This window comes from Diadema antillarum, unplaced genomic scaffold (genome assembly GCF_040938485.1).
Source record: "Diadema antillarum isolate AM-2024a unplaced genomic scaffold, OU_Dant_1.0 seq00001064_RagTag, whole genome shotgun sequence".
NCBI lineage: Eukaryota > Metazoa > Echinodermata > Echinoidea > Diadematoida > Diadematidae > Diadema > Diadema antillarum.
Window position 1 is genome coordinate 493,332 of NW_027271890.1, and position 22,905 is coordinate 516,236.

Sequence of the window (22,905 nt, forward strand, 5' to 3'; positions counted from 1 at the left end):
AGAAGAATGTGTTATATCATTAATATAAATAAAAGAAAAGAAAGGGCCCTAATAAAGATCTTTTATCATGGGGATGATGTGGCATCATGGATAAGACTCCCTACTCTCGACTCCCGAGTTCGAATCCCGCCCAGTGCTTACGTCCTTGGACAAGATGTTTTTACCCATGCACTGTGTCCATCTCGACCCAGGTGTATACAATATGTAAATGGGTAGCAACGCTAAGGTAATAATAATAGCAAGGCCCTCTGAAAAGTGACAACACTGAAGAGGCTACCCTGTAATTGCCCTGGGTAAATAAGACCTTATTATTATTGCCATTATTATCATTATTATACAATTGTTATTATCATCATTATTACATACATTATTATCATCCTTGAGGAACACTGCATGAAATAATTTTAGAGTATCGATGACTCGTTATTATTTAAATCAACATATTGCTGCCTGCAGACAGGTAACTTCTGAACCACTCCAAGGCTAGTCCACTTCCTGGACTGTATTCGTATGCAGTGTACCCGCTTACGTAAGGACGTACGTTGATGGTGTCTGTATGTACACTGTATTACACAAGATCACCCCTCCCAATCACGTATAATCATACAGTTATTAGAGAAGAATTTTATTTTGTCGTCAATCGTGTCGAAGGACTTGGAGAAGTCAAAAGCATGCACGCTCACGATATGTTCATATTATCCATTGCAGAAGTATTTTTTTATTGAAATAATACATCGCATTTGAAGTTGAGTGTTTTTTACGAAAACCACATTGCGTTTCAAAATATATATTTTGTTTTTCGATGAAATCTACTATTTTTCATAAATAATTTTTCATGTATTTTGGAAAATGATGTAAGTAAAGATATTAGCCTATACGTAGAGAAAAAATAAGTTTAACCTTGGCTATTTTCATTGAGGGTACGATACCACTATCTATTGAAAATTTGAAAATATATACGAAAGGACGAATTATTTGCAAAGCAACATCTTTAAAAATGTATTATTCGAAATATGAATATAAATAAAAATGAAGTATGAAATGGCTTAGGTACCCTATAGTTTGGAGGGGCGCAATTTCTTTCGCCATATCTGGACCTATGATTCATTATTAAATTCCTCAGCTATTGATTATCTTTTTCAGTTTCGTCACCTATTTTCATTTCCTTGATAATCTATGAATATCCCTTATTAGAAATATTATTAACCACTCTCCATGTTGCTTCAATATTCTTATAGCATTTATCAAAATAAAACATTGCTTAATGAAATATTCTCTCTTTTGAAAACACAAAAGACTTTAAAAATTATTTGCTTCAGAACGGTCTCATTTTCAAGTAATGTGCAGTTTAATGCCCCGTCACTGACCAGGCACGCTAACCTGGAAACATTAAACTGCACATTATTTGAATATGAGACCATTCTGAAGCGAACAATTTTCACAGAACAATAGATATACAATGTACAGTATACTCTTAAATGAATCCCACAAGGATGGGAACAATATCCCCAGCATTCCCACTGATTCCCACTGATCAGTTACTAGCCATCCCCTTTAATAAGGGAAGGGAATGATCAATGGTATGTCTATAGTCCGTTTTGAAATGAATGGGAGGAAAGAATGAAAGGACACAGGGAAGTGTTCTTAGGCCCGATACCGTTCTTAATATTTGTGAATGATACTTCTGATGTCGACTGTAATATGAGATTGTTTGCAGACGATGCCAAATTTTGGCAGTCAATTAGTGATCCTGGTGATACACAGTTACTGCAGGATACCATCCACAAACGTGAGGTCTGGTCCCGGATAATATGGCAGCTCAAATTCAATCACGGGAAATGTCATGTTATGCACCACGGTCGTAGAAATCCTCGGTGTCAATATCAGATGCATTCAAAATAATGACAACAATGATAATGTTGAGGTTATTGAGACAGTCAAAGAGGAAAAGGATCTCGGGGTGTACTTTTCTCCTAATATCAATTTTACTCCCTTTCATGTACACAAAGTTACGTAGCTGCAAAGCCGAATAAAGTTCTTGGTCTGATCAAAAGGATTTTGATTCATCTGACTAGGGAAGTGTTTGTCCTATACCATATATACTGTAATAGGTCCTTGTTAGACAACTCTTGGAATATTGCTCTTTGCAGAGGCTCCAACTCTCCCGGTTTTGACGGGAGATCTCCCGCCGAAAGCCCATTTTTGCAGAATCTCCCGTTCTCCCGCTTGAGATTTAATTTCTCCCCCTTGAAATGATTTCTTACTTAATTTCATTGTATGTTGAAAAATAAGCCTTAGATAGCACGAGAGAGCATCCAGAACCCAGACCGCAAGGAACTTCGTGCTCATGATGTTCGCGCACATCAAGTTGGAGTCTCCCGTTTGCTAGGGGTTTCAGGCAGGAGAATATCCAGATCAGAAGGTGCCGCAGCTTAGGGTTGGAGTCTCTGTCTTGGGTATGGAATGAACTGTCAAAGAGTGATGCGAAAAAGCTTGAATCAGTTCAGAGGAAAGCAACAAAGTTGGTATCAGATTTAAAGAGTTAAATGGTTGTCATATTGTGAGAGACTCAAGTATTTGGGGATTCCATCCCTAGAGTATCGACGTGAACATTCAGATAATTTCTTTTTTATGATTAAAGTGTTTTAGAGTTTGCATGATATGGAAGACTTTGATCCAGCTGTTCTCTTTGTCATCAATGATCATACACGCGGTCATAATAGGCCTAGGTTTAATTTGTATAAAGGAAGGTGTCGAACTGTAATAAAAGGTTGCCACTTTCAGTCAGAGAGTAGTAAATACTTGGAATAGCTTTTGTGCAGATGATGTCGAGGCAACATCAGTGAATAGCTTCTAGTCCAAACTCAGTGATCACTGGAAGCTGCAGAAGCATAACAAATCAAATCTAGATTGCATTAATTGATAATCCTGTGGATATAGTACATCACGTGGATCTCCAGGCTCAGGATAGAATCCTTATGGCCCTATGTAAGTTTTTAACTTAATACTGGGCGTCACCGTAGGTAAATCAGGTAATTCAGGACAAATTCAGGACATCAAATCTAGAAAATCATGAACAGAATTATTATCGCAATGCAAAAGATTGATGTAGTTGAAATCGCCCATTATAAAACTTTTTCCCCCTTTGTCACTCAAAACATCCTGCACACTATTTAAAAAAGAACAGTGATAGCAGAATGAGGTTTATAAATCACCCCTGTTACAATGTTTTTATAATAGGGCACAATTTCAACAAAAAGATATTCTAAATAATGTACCATGTTAAAATTAGGAATACTTTTGTAAGAATGTTTTTGAGAAAATGGCAACCCCGCACCTCCTTTCTTATCTTTTCTATTTTTTGTAATAAAATCAAACCCGGTAACATTATTGAGAGGAGAAACATTGCACAGGGGTCAAGCCATGTTTCAGTAAAACCGATTACAGAACAATGACATTTACATTTTCTCCAAGAAAGATGATAATGCATCAATTAATTCTTCGCTTCAATCGTAGGGCCGATTGTAGTCTCAGAATTTACATACTGTAAATAAACCAAGTTATAGTAATGTAATGCGCTGGCAAGTATGCAAAACAGTGAAATGGTCATGTAATGTTGATGCATTCTGTACTTATTACTTTAAGGTTTAGTTTATTCTTTCATTCTTCGTTTGATTTTTGTCTGTACAAGACAAGACTACGACCGTCGTCTGAAGTCACGTGTTCACAAGTGCGACAATACTATGCAAGAGGGATGCTAGCACAGCACTAACTCGGAAGAAGAAGAAGATTCGAAGACAAAACAACTAGGGTAATAAAACCCCTGGCACAGAACTCTTGAGTTCTGTGAACAACCCCCACCCTGTCACCAACAACAACTCGGTCGCGAGAGGGCGGTACAGAGCTTTGAAAAACTAAGCAGCAGGTAGCAGAAGTAAGAAAATTAATAGATTCTCCTTGCCATGGTCTGAATGAACATGTTGTAGGATTCAGATTGCAATCGAGTATCGTAACTTTTGGACTTCCATTTTCCCCAGCTAGTAACGGGTAACAGCACTAATAAAATCGTAAGTTTTAATCAGTTATCGAGATTTTTCAGATTTCGAGAAATACATCAAATAAGCCACGAGACAGTAACCCTATCGGCGAATGTTCCATTATTATCAGTCCCACGCGTAGCAAACTGTGTTTGAACTGATGCTTTGATCTTGATCCTCTAACATTAGCAGTGATTAGGTCTATCTATGTCTAGAATTAAAGGCACTAACCCAGTTAGAACTAACGGTTAGATATAAAATTCATTGTACATTCACTAGTCTACCTCAAGTACTTCTCTACCTGATCTAGGCCATGCTGTTTTGTCTTAGGAATACTATTTGAAAAATAGTAGATTGTAGCATCATACAGAATACATCGCCAGCTAGTCAACATCCACGTTCCTCACTTCATATTAAACCCAAGCTCCTCCATTTATGTCAGCAGAAGAGATCGTGTGCTCAAGCTCACCGTCCCCGTAGCATCAATTAATTCTTATAAATTCTCATTTCATCCCCGAACCACTCGCATCTGGAACCAGTTGCCAACCATGGCAGTTACTCTACCCCAACAGTAGCTGCCTTCCAGCAGGCTGCCCCTCCTGTCATCAGAGGGCTGAAACCTCCTGTGGGTTCCTTGTGGCTGTAAATCTTACAGAATTTTTAGTGTGCACATTACTCTTTTTATCGTAAATATACCACGACTGCACCATCACCCACTGTCACATCCCATCCCATCCCAGTTTAGTTCAGAAAGAGCGGCTTCAGGGATTATCTCATCAAGGTTCAAGGATAACTGTAGACCCACTGGTTAACATTCGATGCTTTACACTATCAGTATGCACTATTTTACTTAGCTAGACAATTTATGTCAAGTTTGCGAATACACTTCACGGACGAAGTTCTATGAACAGGTAATGAAACAATATGTGAACCTGTGTGGACTCCTGGTAGAAATAAACCTTGCCCTAATTAATAGCTTGCCAGCAGAGGAGAGCCGAGACAAGGTGAACACATGCATACAATATTCTTGGATGATGTAATTCCGCCTTTTTCTATCTTTTGTAGAGTATTATCGGCCTACTAGAAGTTCTGTAAAATGTTATCGCTATGCATAGGTCATATCATGACATTCTTCATATAAAATAGACTCTAGATCTCTGGCCCTTAACGACCAAACTGTAGTTAGTAGTCAACCTCAGAGTGCAGCGGTTCCTATAAAATGTATTGTATCAATTACTCATTGCTTGTCAGATTCTCTCGTCGTACAGCCATAAACCACCATCAAACATGTCAGTGGAGCGAGGGCTTTGCAGCTTTGAGGCACACGGCAAAGTTTTCTTCCTGAGTACCCGCCTTGAACGCGATGAGGAGGACGCTAGGTTCAGCATCAAGCTGATTGATGCTGGAAATCTCCACGCCTGGGAAGGGGAATGTAAGTACATTTGTAGAAACCAAAGAGATTTTCCCCTGTGACTGCTAGAGTGTGGAGTCTTCATACGCCCTGTACTATTGTTTTGTGAGCGCACAGGGAGCACTGAATGACAACGAGGCAGTAGGCTCACCCCTCGTGCTAACACGCTTGCAAACGAGCAACCGAGGAGCACCCAAAATCAAGTGCGTACTCGCGTAAAAGTTCAAAAGTTCGTGTATACATAGAAATACGCACTGTGAAAATTTTACTTCAGTACACAAAGTCCGCCATAACTACAGTGTAAGTGGGTCAATGGCAGTACCCATGAAATCACTGACACCATTGTAGAGTCCGCCCTCTAGTGGTGGGGAGGAGAAAAATCTCTTTGGTAGAAACTGAGTGTGTGTATGTTGTTTTGTTAGGTTTTGCTTGTATGTGTGCAGTACATGAGTACTTATGTAGAAAGTAGAGCATCGTCAATATCAAATCATGCCGTGGGTCTTAGCCTGCAGTGCACAACACTTGATACATTTTAATCTTCAATACAATCTGTGGACATCCAGGCCAGTATCCTTTGCTTCCAAACATTCTGGAATAGAAATGCACCATTACATACAATCTGATCGTATTGTCTTCCAATTCCAGTCAATGATGTTGAGAAAAGAAAATGCTGCAGTAGAATTCTTCAGAAGAGGAGCCTCTTACCCTGAAAGTGCATGAATTTTGCCTGTTTCTATATTCTGCTAAATTAAAGAGATGAAATGTTACTGAAAATCACACAAAATATTTGCGCACTTTCATTTTTGTGCTTTCTTCATGTTGTGTCTGAAAAGTTCAACACTGCAAAAATATCCACTTTTACAGTATATAAGAAGTTACTATTAAGACTTTGTACATGCATGCTGTGCCTTTATTTCAATCACAGAAATTTATACAAATAACAAGAATTTGTGATGAGCAATTATTACTGCCTTGGAAAGCATTTTTGTACATGTGCTCTTTAGTCTTTTAACCCGTTCCATACTAGATTCTGAAATGCCCATAGACTTAATACCGAGATCACCAGGTTTCCGTATGGAACGGGTCAATAGTGCGGGGCATTCTAGTATTTTTGTGTTTTCACTGTTTTATTTTAATTCTGTGTTGTTGTTGTTGTTGTTGTTGTTGTTGTTGTTGTTTATTCCCAGTGGGAGGTGATCACAAAAAACAGGCAGAAGAAGTGGGGATGTCTCAGGAGGAATACATCAACCAAACAAGCAAAGCACTGACGAGACAAAATATGGGTGACCTCAAATTTGAATATCAGGTACACTAAGTTTAAAGGGGATGGCTAGTAACTGATCAGTAGGAATCAGCGGGAATGCTGGGGGATGATTGTTCCAATTCTTGTAGGATTCATTCAAGAGTTCATTGTATATCTATTGTTGTATGAAAATTATTTGCTTCAGAACGGTCTCATATTCAAGTAATGTGCAGTTTAATGCCCCGTCACTGTACAGACATGCTAACTTGGAAACATTGAACTGCACATTACTTGAATATGAGACCATTCTGAAGCAAACAATTTTCATGCAACAATACTATATGTGACCCTGCACCTCAAAACAAACACAAAGTCGCCAGACATGAATTTTTAGTTAAGACCATATTCTGAAAGAGCAGACTTTAAGCTTTAAAATGTGACCCTGCACCTCAAAACAAACAAAAAGTCGCCAGATATGAATTTTTAGTTAAGACCATATTCTGAAAGAGCAGACTTTAAGCTTTAAAATGATGTATAACATAAATCAAATGGACTCTCCTAACCTATCTAAATACTGGAAAGAAAGCACAAACTAAGGAAAAGTGTGAACTGAGAAATGAGGCTCTGAAGTACAATGTCTATTCAAGCGCTTAATCTTTACCAAACCGTGCTGGCTGTGCGATGAATGGGACAAAAAACAGGAAGTAAACCACCAGAGTAACAACAATGAAGGGATTATCAGATTAAACTGAAATCAAGCATGCCTCATTAACACATTCTGTCCATAATTAATGCTAACTTTCAAAGCAGTAGCACTATCCTTTTGAAAGTTATTAGAGTTGAAAGTGAAGAGTGTGGACAAGGTTTTTCAGAAATGAAAAAGGGATTCTAAAGACACACCTAATCACACTATTCTACCAAAAATGTTCGAGATAAACTGCTAAAAAAACACACTTTCCTGTCCGTTTTATGATACCAAATTTCAGCATAATGTAAAAGAAGACCCACTCTTTCAGAAAATATGAAAAAGTCAAGTTCGGCTAGGTTGACCCATTTCACTTATTTTCAGTCCTCACGCAAAATCAGTGTTTGCGACTTTATGTTCGTTTTGAGGTGCACAGTCACAAATGATGTATAACTCAAATCAAATGGACTCTCCTAACCTATCTAAATATTGGAAAGAAAGTACAAACTCAGGAAATGTGTGAACTGAGAAAAGAGGCTGTAAAGTACAGTGTCTATTCAAGCGCCTAATCTTTACCAAATCGTGCTGGCTGTGCGATGAATGGGACAAAAAACAGGAAGTAAACCACCAGAGTAACAACAATGAAGGGATTATCAAATTAAACTGAAATCAAGCATGCCTCATTAACACATTCTGTCCATAATCAATGCCAACTTTCAAAGCAGTAGCACTATCCTTTCAAAAGTTATCAGAATTGAAAGTGAAGAGTGTGGACAATGTTTTTCAGAAATGAAAAAGGGATTCTAAAGACACACCTAATCACACTATTCTACCAAAAATGTTCGAGATAAACTGCTAAAAAAACACACTTTCCTGCCCGTTTTATGAGACCAAATTTTAGCATAATGTAAAAGAAGACCCGCTCTTTCAGAATATATGAAAAAGTCTAGTTCGGCTAGGTTGACCCACTTCACTTATTTTCTGTCCTCACGCAAAATCAGTGTGTGCGACTTAATGTTCGTTTTGAGGTGCACGGTCACATATAATGTACTCTGAAATAAATCCCACAAGGATTGGAACAATCATCCCCCAGCATTCCTGCTGATTCCTACTGATCAGTTACTAGCCATCCCTGTTAAGTCATTTTGTCACTGTAATTGCTCGATTTGTGTTGTTGTTGTTGTTGTTGGTGGTGGTGGTGTTGTTGCTGTGTTTACAATGTGTTGAATATTCCTAGAAGCTGGAAGACATTTGTCAGTCACTGTAGTCACTTGTCACAACAAATGCCCCAAAAGATTTTAAACTGTTTTTTTTTGATTTTTTTTTTCATTCATTATTTTTCTATTATTTTCTATTATTATTATTTTTTTTTTTCGGGGGGGGGGGGGGGGGGTGAGGGGATTCCACATAAGGTCAAGGCAGACTCACCGTTCTGGTACTGATTACATTCTTCAAAGCCCCTATTCTCAATTTATGTTAGCTCTCTTGCAAGCTTAAATGCTCTTTCATTTCAGATGGGCTAAGAACAGTCAGGATAGATAGATAGGTAGATAGATAGATAGATAGATAGGTAGAGATAGATAGATTGATATTAATGTAGATAGATAGCTATAGGGGCAATTCCGCAGTTAGGTGGACATGACATGGATAAAAGAAATGTGCCTCTTTATCTTACTCTTTAATTTAGGTACCAACTAATGCCATGGATGTTCACCAATCATTAAGGTCTTTCAAATTCAGTAGATTTTATTTTTCATATTTATTGATTTCGCGAGATCTAAAACCATCATTTAAAATGTACATGTGGGACTGGGGATGCTGAAATTCACTTAAATGCAAATTACAGTGGGTTCCTTTGAAATTTTTTCCTCAAAGTTTTGCTAATGGGTAAAAGATGAATACATTTAAATACTCCAGAAGTCATGTGACATTTTGTCAATTACAAAAGGGTGAAATGACCTGCGGAATTACTCCGGACAAATGTAACGTTACTAACCGTAACGTTACTAACCATGCTTTTGGGGGTCTAGCTAAAAAATAATTGGTCGAACTGCTCAAAAACTTTGTGTGAACATTTGTCATGATGCAATAATTAAAATTAATGCAACACTTTGTTTGAAGTAACTTGAATTTTTGCACACTTTTTGTTACAAGACATTGATTTTTTTCGTAACGTTACTAACCTGCCCTTTAAGCTGCCATAGCAATTCTAATATTTCATGGATTGTATTCATTCTTTTCTGTATCATAAACCTGGGAAGGATGAACATGTTTTTGACATAATTTTGACTTGAAATGAATAAATGGTAATTTAGTAGTAAAAACAAATATCTGAATTTGTTCAAATGTAACGTTACTAACCGCGGAATTGCCCATTATAGATAGATCGATGGAGAAAAACCATATACAGTTAAACTCCCCTAAGTCGACATCGCATATGTCGAATAATCGCGCAAGTCGATGATTTTAAAAAGTCCCGATTTTTCCCCATTGACTTACGTGTATTAATTCACTCACAAGTCGAATTTTGTAAGTCGAATACTCGCCTAAGACGATGAAATTCCAAGAATACTTTCACGGAAAAGCCATTAAATTCACAGTGCCTAAGTCGAATAAGATTTTATTGTGCAATAAATCACTGTCAAAATCACGAGACGCCAGTTTTTGTTTACATAAGAACTAGCCCGACCAGACAGGTGACAAAAAATGATCTAAAGCCTAAAGTATCAAAATTCAAAGCGATCGCATGCGATTGTTGAACTCTCTTCGTGTTTGGAGGTCCGCTGGTACTGCCCTGCCGCGCTAGCGCTACGTATACGTACAGCTACTGGGCTGTGTATAGTCTGTGTATGTTTGCAGTTTGCGCTGTGCAGTGGATGGAGGAAGCTGCTGAGTTTTCAAAGCTGAAAGTAGGGGGAAAGTTATGGGCACGGGTACGCATTTCAAGCCACGGTATGGTAAACTGGAATCAATCACTGCTCAAATATCGTTCATATTCACTTCCTCAAGGTTTAACAAGGGTGTAAAGTAATCGGACCTGTGTCAATACTAATGCACTGTTCATGTAAAGTTCGCCGCGGCCCTGCCGGGCGACCCGTGCTGCGGCACACACTTTCTCTCCAGCTCTCGGCTCCAGAGTAGACAACATACATGTACATTTATACATAATGTACGTGTGGTATAACTGTTGTTAAGTCAATTTTTTTTCGACTTACGCACAAGTCGAAAATCGCCTAAGTCGATGTGTTTTGTTCAGTCCCGAGAAGATCGACTTATGCGAGTTTAACTGTATCCTCTTTCATATTTTGGCCTAATAACTGAAATAATCCACCTGCCTCCCCCTCATCCTTATGTGTTTAGTGATGCAGGGTCATAGAATCTACCTGAGCTGTGGAAATCATCTTCTTTAGTATTGACAAGTAGAATGTTTGTTTAACTTAAAGGGATCGTATAGTTTTGGTTGAGACTTAATTTCAGGGGTTTTTTTTTTTGTGAGATAATGAGAAACCTCTTATAAAATATGAAAGAACATGTAATTCCATGAGGAATTCAACGTTTATTTGATGAAAATTGGTTTTGAAATGGCCGAGATATCCAAAACAGAGTGATTCTGATAAAGTGTGGTACCCACCTTTTATTACGATCACTTTGTTTTACTTTGTTTTTGGATGTTTCTGTCATTCCAAACTCGGGTTTCAGTCATTGCAAACTCGATTTTCATCAAATAAACTTTGAATTCCTCTTAAAATGGTATCCTCTGTACTATTTCATGTGTTTTCTTGGTATCTCGCAAAAAGTTAAAAGCCCAATTCTCATCTCCATCAATACTAACACAGGTGAGCTCATCCGGCAGGAACGGAAAGGTGTTATCATGGAAGAAAGCTGTATCTTCAATCAAGGTATGTGAAATATATTTTAAATATTCCCTGAAGCGTAGCATCTCTCAGGTGGAAACACATTCATCCATCTCTGAATTTTGTGTCTCATATCTGAGGTTTTGTTTGCTTGTTTGTTTGTTTGTTTGTTTGTTTGTTTGTTTGTTTTTTGCCATGTCAATCAAACTGCGTGCACTGCAAACTACAATATTTGTGTTTTTGTGTGCAGTATGTGTGTGTGTTCTGTACTGTAAAATGGCCTGATGCATAGTTTTTGTGCAATAATGCAGCTGTACCTTCTTTTTTGTATTGATTGTGTCAAGTACTTAATCATTGCTTATTTTGCAGATTTCTGATTTGTCCTTTTGTATGCTCAACCCTTTGGGTGGCGAGGCATATATTTAGCTTAAGGCCGTGTCACACCAGCCTTGCATGGGCGTCACCAGGGGGGGTGCGTTGGGTGCGAACGCACCCCCCTTCAGATCCTTAAAAAAAAAAAAAAAAAAAAAAAAATCAGTCTGCGAGCGACCTCAACGCCGGACGCTAAATAATTACTCTTTTCTAATTCTTTTTTTCATATTTTGCACCAGGGACACACACGCACACACACACACACACACACACACACACACACAAAAGAAAATCATCGGCAAAAACAATTCGCACCCCTGGTTCTGGCAGCACTGATTTTATACATATCTATTAGTATTCTACAGTGTTTACTATTTATCGACCGTACTGTACATCCGTACGATACGGAGCACTTATACACGTTTGCATGTACGTGTGCACACTTACAAGTATGTAGGGTCTATGTACGTTACTTCTGACCAATCCATATTGCCAGCCCAAGAGCGAGCCTTAGCCTCATTAACAAAAGATGAAAAAAAAAATGGAGGGGCAAGCATATCATTTTACCCACCCCCCCCCCCCCCTCCATAATTCCAGAGACGAGAAGATTTTCTTTTTTTTTTTTTGACAGAAAAACAAAAAGTTACCCCCATAAAAATATTGGAGGGGCCAGCATATTCTAATTTTGCCCCCCCCCCCATAATTAATAATTCCCGAAATGAGAGGATTTTCTTGCTTTTGAAAGAAAACAAAAATGTTGCCCCCATAAAAATATTGGGAGGCAAGCGCATCATTTGCCCCACCCCACATAATCATAATTCCCACGATGAAAAGATTTTCTTGCTTTTTTTGTTAGAATTCAAGAAATCTGTCCAATTATTTCACCCAAATGGAGTGGCGTAATTACGGAGGGGGTGGGGGGGGGGGGGGGGTGCGCCCCCTCCCAATTCGCTGGTAAAAAAAAAAAGACTTACCGAAATAGTAATTCAGGTGTTAGTAAACTGCTTTTGAATGAAAGGGTGATCAAGAAATAAGATATTTTTCTATGATTTCTTTTAACCATAATTAGATATAGGTATATAGTGTGAAGCATTGTTCAAAAAGCCCGGACCCGACAAAAGATTGTGATTCAGCGTGATTCCTGGCATTCTGCATATAAGCAGGATGTGCGCAGTGTACTCAGTACATCCGAACTAAGAGTGGCTACAATGTTGCGCGATGTGATGTAGAATGTACACCTTTGTACCTTGCGCTTCGTTATATCAAAGCTAGATCATTGATTTTGCAGTGTTGCTTTACATACTAGTCTATGTAAAAATGTCTTGCATTGCCAATAAAAAGACTTGACCTGGGCTAATTCCTAACTTTTCCATGTACATATAATACACAGACAAACAAACATGCACAATTAGTTTAGGGGATGCTCTAAAGTGCTGATTTTGGACATCCTTTCCCCGCTTGGTCACTTCGACGCCACCTCGCTGGTCAAACCTCCCCCAGTCATGAACATAAACCCACACCATTGACTACCAATGGGGGATCCAGGGAGAGGGGCGCACCGGGCGCACCGGGCTTCCCCCCCCCCCCCTCCCCCTTTAATTTCCAAAGCAAAAAAAAAATAATATAGCTTCAAACGGCAGTTTTTGGACAGTAAAATGTCAAAACTTTCAAGCTCGCTCGCTCCTCTCGCTCGCATTTAGTTGTAATGCCATTCTCCTGAAGTTGCTGCCAGTATACCATTGCCTGCAGTTGCGCCCGTTGCGCCCCCTTAATTTCCAAAGCGAAAAAAATGGCTAAGAACGGCAGTTTTTGGACTGTAAAATGTAAAATTTTCAAACTCGCTCTCTTCGCTCGCTCGCATTTAATCGTTATGCAATTCACCTGATGTTGCTGCCAGTAATTGCCAGCAGTTCCGCCCGGTGCCCCTCCCCCTTAATTTCCAAAGCGAAAAAATATGGCTAAGAAAAGAACGGCAGTTTTTGGACTGTAAAATGTAATATTTTCAAGCTCGCTCGTTCCGCTCGCTCGAATGTAATCATTATGCTCTCCTGTTGCTGTCAGTATTTGCCAGCAGTTGCGCCCGATGCGCCCCCTTAAATTCTAAAGCGAAGAAATATAGCTACAAACGGCAGTTTGTTTGTTTTTTACTGTAAAATGTCAACATTTTCAAGCTCGCTCTCTTCGCTCGCTCGCATTTAATAGTTATGCCATTCACCTGATGTTGCTGCCAGTAATTGCCAGCAGTAAGATGCACCCGATGCGCCCCCTTAATTTCCATAGCAAAAAAAAAAAAAAATACGGCTACAAACGGCAGTTTTTGGACTGTAAAATGTTAAAATTTTCAAGCTCGTTCGCATTTAATTGTTATGCAATTCTCCTGATGTTGCTGCCAGTAATTACCGGAAGTTGCGCCCGTTGCGCCCCCATCCCTCCTTTATCTCCAAAGCGAAAAAAGATGGCTCTAAATGGCAGTGTTTGGACTGTAAAATGTCAAAATTTTCAAGCTCGCTCTCTTCGCTCGCTCGCATTTAATTGTTATGCCATTCAACTGATGTTGCTGCCAGTAATTGCCAGCAGTTGCGCCCGGTGCGCCCCCCCCCCCCTTAATTTCCAAAGCAAAAAAATATGGCTACAAACGGCAGTTTTTGGACTGTAAAATGTCAAAATTTTCAAGCTCGCTCGCTCGCTCGCATTTGATTGTTATGCAATTCTCCTGATGTTGCTGCCAGTAATTACCGGCAGTTGCGCCCGTTGCACCCCCACCCCTCCTTTATTTCCAAAGCGAAAAAAGATGGCTCCAAATGGCAGTTTTTGGATTGTAAAATGTCAAAATTTCAAAGCTCGCTCTCTTTGCTCGCTCGCGTTTAATTATTATGCCATTCACCTGATGTTGCTGCCAGTAATTGCCAGCAGTTGCGCCCGGTGCGCCCCCCCCCCCCCTTAATTTGCAAAGCAAAAAAATATGGCTACAAACGGCAGTTTTGGGATTGTAAAATGTCAAAATTTTCAAGCTCGCTCGCTCCGCTCGCTCGCATGTAGTCGTTATGCCATTCCCCTGATATCGCTGCCAGTAATTTGTCGTTTCACACCGTCATTCCATAATCCATTTATAAGGGGTGCAACCCTCTCCGGCACTTCCACACCCTCCCCCCACCCTTGCTCGGTCCCTCGCATACTACCCCCTCCCCCCGAAGATGAAATCCTAGCTACCGGTGCCCTTTCCCCGCTTGGTTTCCCTCAAAAAACAGTAAAAGTCTAGGGATTGAGAGCTTCCTATATTCCAAATGTCTGTCAAAAAAATCTCGTAAACATTTAGTGTCAAAACGCACCCCCCTTGAAAAAAAGCTGGTGACGCCCCTGCCTTGCGTGCGACTTGCAAAGAACAATTTTGACTACCCGGAGGTCCCCGTAGATGATCTGCACATGACAGTACCTAGCATGTATCTCAAAAGTAGTCGCCCGGAGGTGCGCACGCATATTTTTTTACCGGCAACCGTGTTTAAGCCCTGTCACACCTTTCCGGGCAAGCTACTCGGGCTTGTTACGTGTAGGGATTTTCTAGCATACCGGACATTCCTGAGGGCGGAAAAGGACTTGTGCAAGTCAGTGCATGTGTCTTACTTGCTGGACGCGTTATACTTGCGAGTATACTGTGTGACCTTTGTACCAGTCGCGTGGGGGCTGACAACTCAGTGAAGGAATTCCTCTAATGGAATGGCTGAAATCTCACAGAATTTCATTATCTTGGCTGCATACGGGACTGCGAAGTACCTGCGTGGGAACTGCCTGGGAAGTACTGCCGCTAAGGGTCTTCTACTGGCGTTCTGCGTGGACCTCTACGGGCATTCCCGCGACTCACCCGGAAAGAGTTTTGGTCATCCTCAAAACTTGGCTGCGGTTAAATCGGACTTGCGTGAGCACCTCCGGGCAACTATGCGCTAGATACTGTCAGGTGCGGACCAACTGCGGAGAGCTCCGGGGAGTAAATTTGTTTCCCCGCAAGTCAAGCCGCAGAAGTTCCCTTGTACGGTATGACAAGGCATGAATGAAAATTGCAAACATTCTTGTTCGCCCGCTGAAAATCTTCTACGTGCTGGAAACTACCTCCTCGCCACAAGCCCGCGTAGCTTGCCCGGAATAGTGTGACACGGCCTTTAAAGGTGCATGGTCCCGGTGTTTTAGTCAAATGCATACGCGGGCGCACTGCGCAAGTTTCCTATAGAGACTTATGCTGTCGACTCCTCTTTGGCGCTTACGCTTTGGCCCACTTCCCCGTGTCCGAAGAAGTCTGATTCACTGTTGTCAGTGGTCCGATCACAGTTCGGCTCATGATTCGGCTGAGGGGGGTGACAGCTTTAGCAAACTTCTTTTGTGATGTCATAATAACAAGCACATATGCACGCACCCTGGCATCACTACAGACTGCGCGAGAGAAGACGTAGCAGAGAAGACAATGAAGGCAACGTTACTTAATAGCAACTCTTACGCATTTTACTCTTGATGACAGCTCAACTTCGGTAATCTTCATATCAATGCTAACGGTGATCGGCAGTAACATCAACTCTACACTACCAGGACTATGCACCTTTAACTTGCCATGTTTTTTCATCAGCATTTCAATCCAGCCAAACTTAACCAAGTTTAATACTGGATAAGCAGGCTCTCTTAGGTGTAGCAATGTACCTCAGTCCAAAACAAAGGCCATGGCAATACAATGGAGATTAGAGGCATTAGGTAATCTCTATGCATTGACAATGAGTTTTTTAGACATCCGTGCCAATTGATGAAGAAACTCTCCAGCGTGTGTACAAATGAAGAGTTTGTTTGCAAAAACTGATAAATCCATATTTGCCAAATGGAGATATTTGCCATTTTAAGGTCAAGAAAAATAAAGAGAATAATAAGAACATTTTTGCTTCTTTTGACTATAACTCCAAAAATGTACCTGTATATGTAGTGACCAATATATCATTTAAAAGGTATTATTTTGTACTTTATGACAGAGACCGTACTTCAAAATCTTCAAAAATGAACTTATCGGTTTTTGCGAACAAACTCTTCATTTGTTGAACAGAGAGGAGAACATTCCCAAGAATGTAAAGGGTGTCTATGATGAATATGTGTCGTTCAATTGTAACGCAAAATACACTACTCTACAAAATTTTCCACCAAAGCCACAAATATATATTCCAAAGAAATATCACTAATTTTCTCAATAAAGCATAATTTTAGATGCTTTATTCTAGAAGCGGTTTGTAATAAAACTATCGTTCACAATATAGTTATTTTTACATACAACTGTACGTAACATTCTACCGATTAGCATTTTCATGTTAGTTATTTTCATCCCTAACTCAGAATTAAAAGCTATTTTGAAGCATTCAAGGAATGGTATTGTTTTGGTTGAGAATTGGCTTCAGGTTTCCAACCTTTTTTTTTGTGAGATGATGAGAAAACTTTTATGGAATATGAAAGAGCATACGAATCCCATTTTCTTTGCTCACTTTTCCACTAATAATTTATATTCTTTCTGGTCAGTTTATTCTGTCTTTATTTGTTACAATCCTAAGAGGAATACAAAGTTTTTTACTTGATAACAATTGGTTTCCATTTTGAAATGGCTGAGATATCCAGAAACTAGAAGGCCCTAATAAAAGATGGGACCCACTCTTTTAGGACCACTTTGTTTTACTATGTTTTTGGATATCCCGACCAATTCAAAACCGATTTTCAGCAAATTAATTTTGAATACCTCTTGGAATTTAATGTTCTTTAATAGGTCATAAGTCGTTCGTAATTACATGTATCTCGCATTAAGTTGAAATCTGAATCTTCATTTTCAGCCAAAACTATACCATCCCTTTAAAGTTGTTTGTTTGATTGTTTATTTTATATTACAATTTTAGTATGGAGCTTTGAACGAATGACTAAACCAATACATGATTGCATCTTTCATATATACCATCAGCTCCAACTCGGTTCTGTGCCCTTGGAGCCCGTGGCGTCATCGCCGGATGCGGTGAAAGATATTCTGTTGTATTCCATTGAGGCAGCCACAGACCTGAAGAGCGCCATCTGTAGGCTGGAGACGGAAAATGAGCGTTTGTCCAGCGAGCGAGCCCAGGCCCTAAAGGTAGGCAGTATTCTCTGGCTTGGTTGCCTTTTGACACTTGTCTTAGCTACCATCTAGTCCCAGTCAGCACTGTTATGCAACGACTTGTAATTACCTCCGCCAAGGGAGGAGGTTAAGTTTTCGTTGCCATTGGTGTGTCCATGTGCAAAATACCTCAAAACGTTGTGAACGTGTTCAGATGAAACTTGCAGGAAAAGTTGAGAATGACACAAGAAACAGATGATTAAATTTTGGTAGTGATCCGGGAATTTTTATGGATTTTATGAAGGATTTTCGATATTTTGGCAGGTAGGGTCAATGAACTTGGGAGTTCAAGCTGCGTATTTTTTTAGGTTTTCATACGCGCATTAGAGTGCGTGCTCTAGTTTCTGGTCCAAGGCAAGGCATGCCGCGCAGCTGGTATTGATGGCATAACAAAAGGTTTCTATCATTGGGAAATTGGATGATTTTCAGCATGTGTATGCATAGGTCGAAATCACTGATCTGTACAGAAGAACAAGATCAGTGGTGGAAATGAGTTGCTTGGCAGAGGTCCATGCTCTCAGAGTGCTTCTCTAGTTTGACATGGAATCAGTACATTTTATGTGTGGAAATATTCATACACAGTGTGTGGGTATGTTTGAAGTAGTGTAAGGTTCTCACTTGGTTTTAACAGTAATTCTAACAAAACTTGTTTAATCTTGGTCACACTGAAATCAAATAGGAAATACTACCCCAGGTTTGTCTCTTTTGCCATACAATGGTATCATTTGATAAATAATGTCACAGGCATCCTATTAGTAGGAAATAAAACGCTACAATCAGGGGCGGACCCAGGAATTCCGTAAAGGGGAGGCGCCTTTACAAAATTAAAGGGGGGCGCCAGAGCCCCTCCCCCCCCCCCCCATTTTTTTCTTTTTATTTCTGTTGTTTTAACAAAAAATAAAGAGGGGATGCGGGCCCGATGCGGCCCCCTCTGAATCCGCCACAGACAATGTATACTTACTTCCAACAACCAGACAGAATGATCATATAAAGTGTTTTCATGTCTTTTGTAACTGATTTTGAGGAAGGTTCCACTAGAGTTTGATCACCTAATTTCTTCACCTTTTTTTTATTTAATGTGGCAAAAAAAACTGCTGAAAACTGCTTATCCAATAAGGCGAGCCAATGGAGTAAAATGGAGTCAAAAGGGGCCTGAGCTTTCGATCCTAGCAGAATCTTCGTCAGAGGCAAAATGACAAACAAGCAGGGAAAGCACTCACATATAAGGACTTCACACAAGAACAGACAGGTACAGGCTGGGTACACAGAACAAAGAAAACAAAGGAGAGGGTGGGAGTTCATGGGCAAGGAGCCCAACAGGTAAAGAGAGGGGGGATTAGAGCAGGAGGGTGGACAGACAAAGGGCAGAGGAGAGTGGACAGACAAAAGGCAGAGGAGGGTCAGTGCTCATCAAGAGGATCAAGGGGGCAACCAATGTAGGAAAAGGATGAATAGGGAGGCAACATCAAAGAAGATAAGGAACACCAGAGGGATAAAGAAAGGGAAAGAGTGAAAAGGACAACAGCAAGGGGAAGGGGGGGGGGGGGGGGGGCTGAGCAAACAGTGAACCCTGAAAGGAGTACCAGGAGGAGGCAGCAAAAGGAAGTAATCAAATAAATCAAAGTATATATACACACAGTAATGACAATTGAAATAACAATAATGAAAAAGATATTGATAAAAGAAATGAAAAAAAACACATATGAAAAAACTGGGGGAGAGAAAATTGTATACAATGTATGTAGATAAGCAGACAAGGCATAGTAAGCACAAGTATGTATAAACCAACAAAACTAAGTGTGTGTATGTTTAGGTAGAAAAGGGCTGTATGAAAGAGACCCGGACTGGAGAAAGGGATTAATTGGGATAAACAGGTCTGCAAATGGAAAAAGCGCAAAGAAAGAACAAAATGAAATTCAAAACTGAAAAAGAGAAAAACAATGGTAATAATAATAAAAAGAAATAAAAGGTGGTTAGTCATTTCCCTCCTGGATGTTGAGGCCATGGGGTTGGATAGTGTGAAGACGTCTCATCCAGAGCTTCTCTCTGCTGGTTCTGACTGTGTCTGGACGAGTGCTTAAAGATTCAATGCCCTGTAGAGTCATATCAGTGATGGAATGATCGGGTAGATTGAAATGGTGGCCCACTGGAGTGTCGAGCTTGGCTGTGTTGACAGTAGATCTGTGTCCATAGAAGCGTCTTTTGAGTGTTGTCTTGGTTTCCCCAACATACTGGATTCTGCAAACTCTGCAAGTGATGAGATACACAACATTAGTGGTAGTACAAGTGATGTTTCCCTTTGTGTGGTGAGAGAGGCCGGTAGAGTTGCTGGTGAAAGAGTCACTCTCGTGGATGTGTATGCTACAAATGATGCACCTACTGGCTGAACATTTGAATGTGCCATGCTGTAAAGGAGAAGAATTGTCAGTGAGGGAGGGTACTTCAGCACGGACGATGAGATCCTTGAGGTTGTGGGGGCGTCGGTATGCCAGGATGGGAGTATCTGGGATGGCCTGTAAGAGACGATCAGAGGTATGAAGGATATGGTGGTTATCACGAAGGATATTGTGGAGAGAGGGTAGATTGGGATGGAAAGTGGTCACGAGGGGTATTCTGTCAGTGATGTCCTGCTTGTTGGTTTTCGGCTTGAGAACTTCAGATCTGGGGAGAGAACGAACTTTGTTGATGGCTTGTTGAACTCTCCTGGTACCGTAGCCCCTGGCTGCGAGATGTCTCTTCAGGTTCCTGGCATGGAAAGAAAACTCAGAATCCTCAGAGCAGATACGGCGAAGTCTGAGGGCTTGACTGTAGGGGATACTGGTTTTGCAGTGGCGGGGATGGCAGCTGGCTGAGTGAAGGTACTGATGGGTATCTGTGGGTTTAGTGTAGAGAGTGGTGGTGACATGGTTAGACTCCTTCCTAACGGTGACATCAAGGAAGTTGGTCTCTTCTTGGGAGAAATCAGAAGTGAATTTGATGGTTCTGTGGAAAGAATTGATGTGGTCAATGAAAGTATGGAGGCTTTCTTCCTCCCTGGTCCAGATGAAGAAAATGTCATCGATGTAGCGCCACCAAATCCATGGACGACAGGGGGCTGAATCTAACATCTGCTGCTCTAGCTTGGTCATGAAGAGACAGGCGAAGGAGGGAGCCATCCTGGTACCCATAGCTGTGCCAGATACCTGTAGGTAGTGCTTGTCCATGAATGTGAAGTTGTTTTTCGTCAGTACATGTGACATGAGGGATTTGATGTGAGATATGGGGGGGTTGGAATGGCCGCTGCAAGTCAAAGCCTCACAGGAGGCTAGAATACAGTGGAAACTCGATATAACGAGATGGTCGGGACCGAGTCATTTTCCTCGTTATAGCCGATATCTCGTTATATCAGTAGGCATAAAAGAAGGCATAAAATAAAGACATTAATTTGCACATGTGGGACTACCCATCATATTTCAATCAATACTGATAACTTGATATTGTGTGTGAGGGAATTACTCACCTTTAAGGGTAAGAAGATGTTTTTTCACCAAGGAAATCCAATATCAAGAATGTGTTTCTTATTAACTGTAGATGTTTGAATTTGTAAATTTATATAGCTTGCGATTGTATCAAGATCGTCTGTGGATTGGTATGTGGTTATCGTATGGGTGTGTGTTGTGTGGAAAGCTTGAATACACATGGTCTGCACAATGCTGTGTGTGTATGTGACACATTCTGTATGTACATTATGACTGCGTGTGTGTGTGTGAACTTTGTGAAGACGGGGAATTCCCTAAGTAGAAGGCCAATCACAGCATCAGATTGCCTCACACCTGCTAAACGTCATGATACATATGGCCATCCCACCACATTTTCTGCATGTATCAGTGTGCGTGCACACACACATTTCACACGTACAACATGCAGTGCTAGCTGGAGTGCACTGAAGAAAATGATTATGTGTGTACAAGACAATTTTTGGCGCATCAAGCTTTACAGTCTCGGAAGATGAGAGCACAGGCAAAGTAAAGCTTTACCGAAGGCATTTTGCTTTACCTCGCTATAGCAGGTTTGATTTACTATGTTTTTCTTTGTTTGGAAGTCACAAAATTTATCTCGTTATAGCAGTTATTTCGTTATAGCCGATCTCGCTATAAGAGTAGCATTTTACATAGACTTGTGTGGAAGGAAATTTGGGACCGAGAAAATTTCCTCGTTATAACCGATATCTCGTTATAGCAGTGTTCGTTATACCGAGTTTCCCCTGTACCTTCATCGTGGGGAATGTTGGTGTAGAGAGAGGAGACGTCGAACGTACCGATGATTGCTGTCTCGGGTATCTGGTCCTTGATGTCATCGAGTTTCCTGAGAAAGTCTGGTGTGTCATGAATGTAGGAGGGTGCGAGTGAGACAAGGGGTTTAATGTGGTGATCAACAAAGAGGGAGATGTTCTCTGTTGGGGAACCATTTCCAGAGAGGATGGGACGACCGGGATTGCCAGGTTTGTGGATCTTGGGGAGGAGATAGAATCGGGCAGGTTTGGCATTAACGGGCGAAAGAAATTTGTGAGCCTTCTTGGTGAGGTGTTCATGTTCCTTCATGTCATCGAGTGTCGACTGGATCTGTTGGGAGAAGTTATTGGTGGGATCAAAGTCAAGAAGTGTGTAGTGGGAAGGATTGCGGAGATGTTTCATGGCTTCATCGATGTACTGCTGGCGGTCCATTACTACAACAGCTGATCCTTTGTCTGCGGGCTTGATGATGATGTCAGACCTGTTTTTGAGAGATGAGAGAGCCTGGCGTTCTTCCTTTGGGAGATTGTCATGTGATGCAATGTCGAGGGTATCTGCGGAGTGGACTTGAGATGAGACAGCTTCGATGTACATTTCCAGGGAGGGAACTCTATTCTTGGGGGGAATCCATGAGCTTTTTTGATGAAAGGGCTCAGGAGCAGAAGGGGGTTCATCAAGAAAAAATTCTTTGAGGCGTAACCTGCGGTAGAAAGTAGAGAGGTCTTGGCTGAGTGCTATCTGATCAACCTTGGGTGGAGTGGGGCAAAACTTGAGACCTTTTGAGAGAAGAGACGTTTCTGCTTGAGAAAGGGGAGAAGAAGAAAGGTTGACGACAGAAGTGGAGGATACATCAGTGGGTGTGGTGTGTCGCCTGA

The 22,905-nt window shown here is 40.7% G+C and overlaps 1 pseudogene; it reads right to left on the minus strand.

Annotated features, from left to right (window-relative positions):
- Window positions 1–20,531: 20,531 nt before the first annotated feature.
- On the minus strand, window positions 20,532–22,462 carry LOC139743277 (uncharacterized; annotated as a pseudogene).
- Window positions 22,463–22,905: the final 443 nt, after the last annotated feature.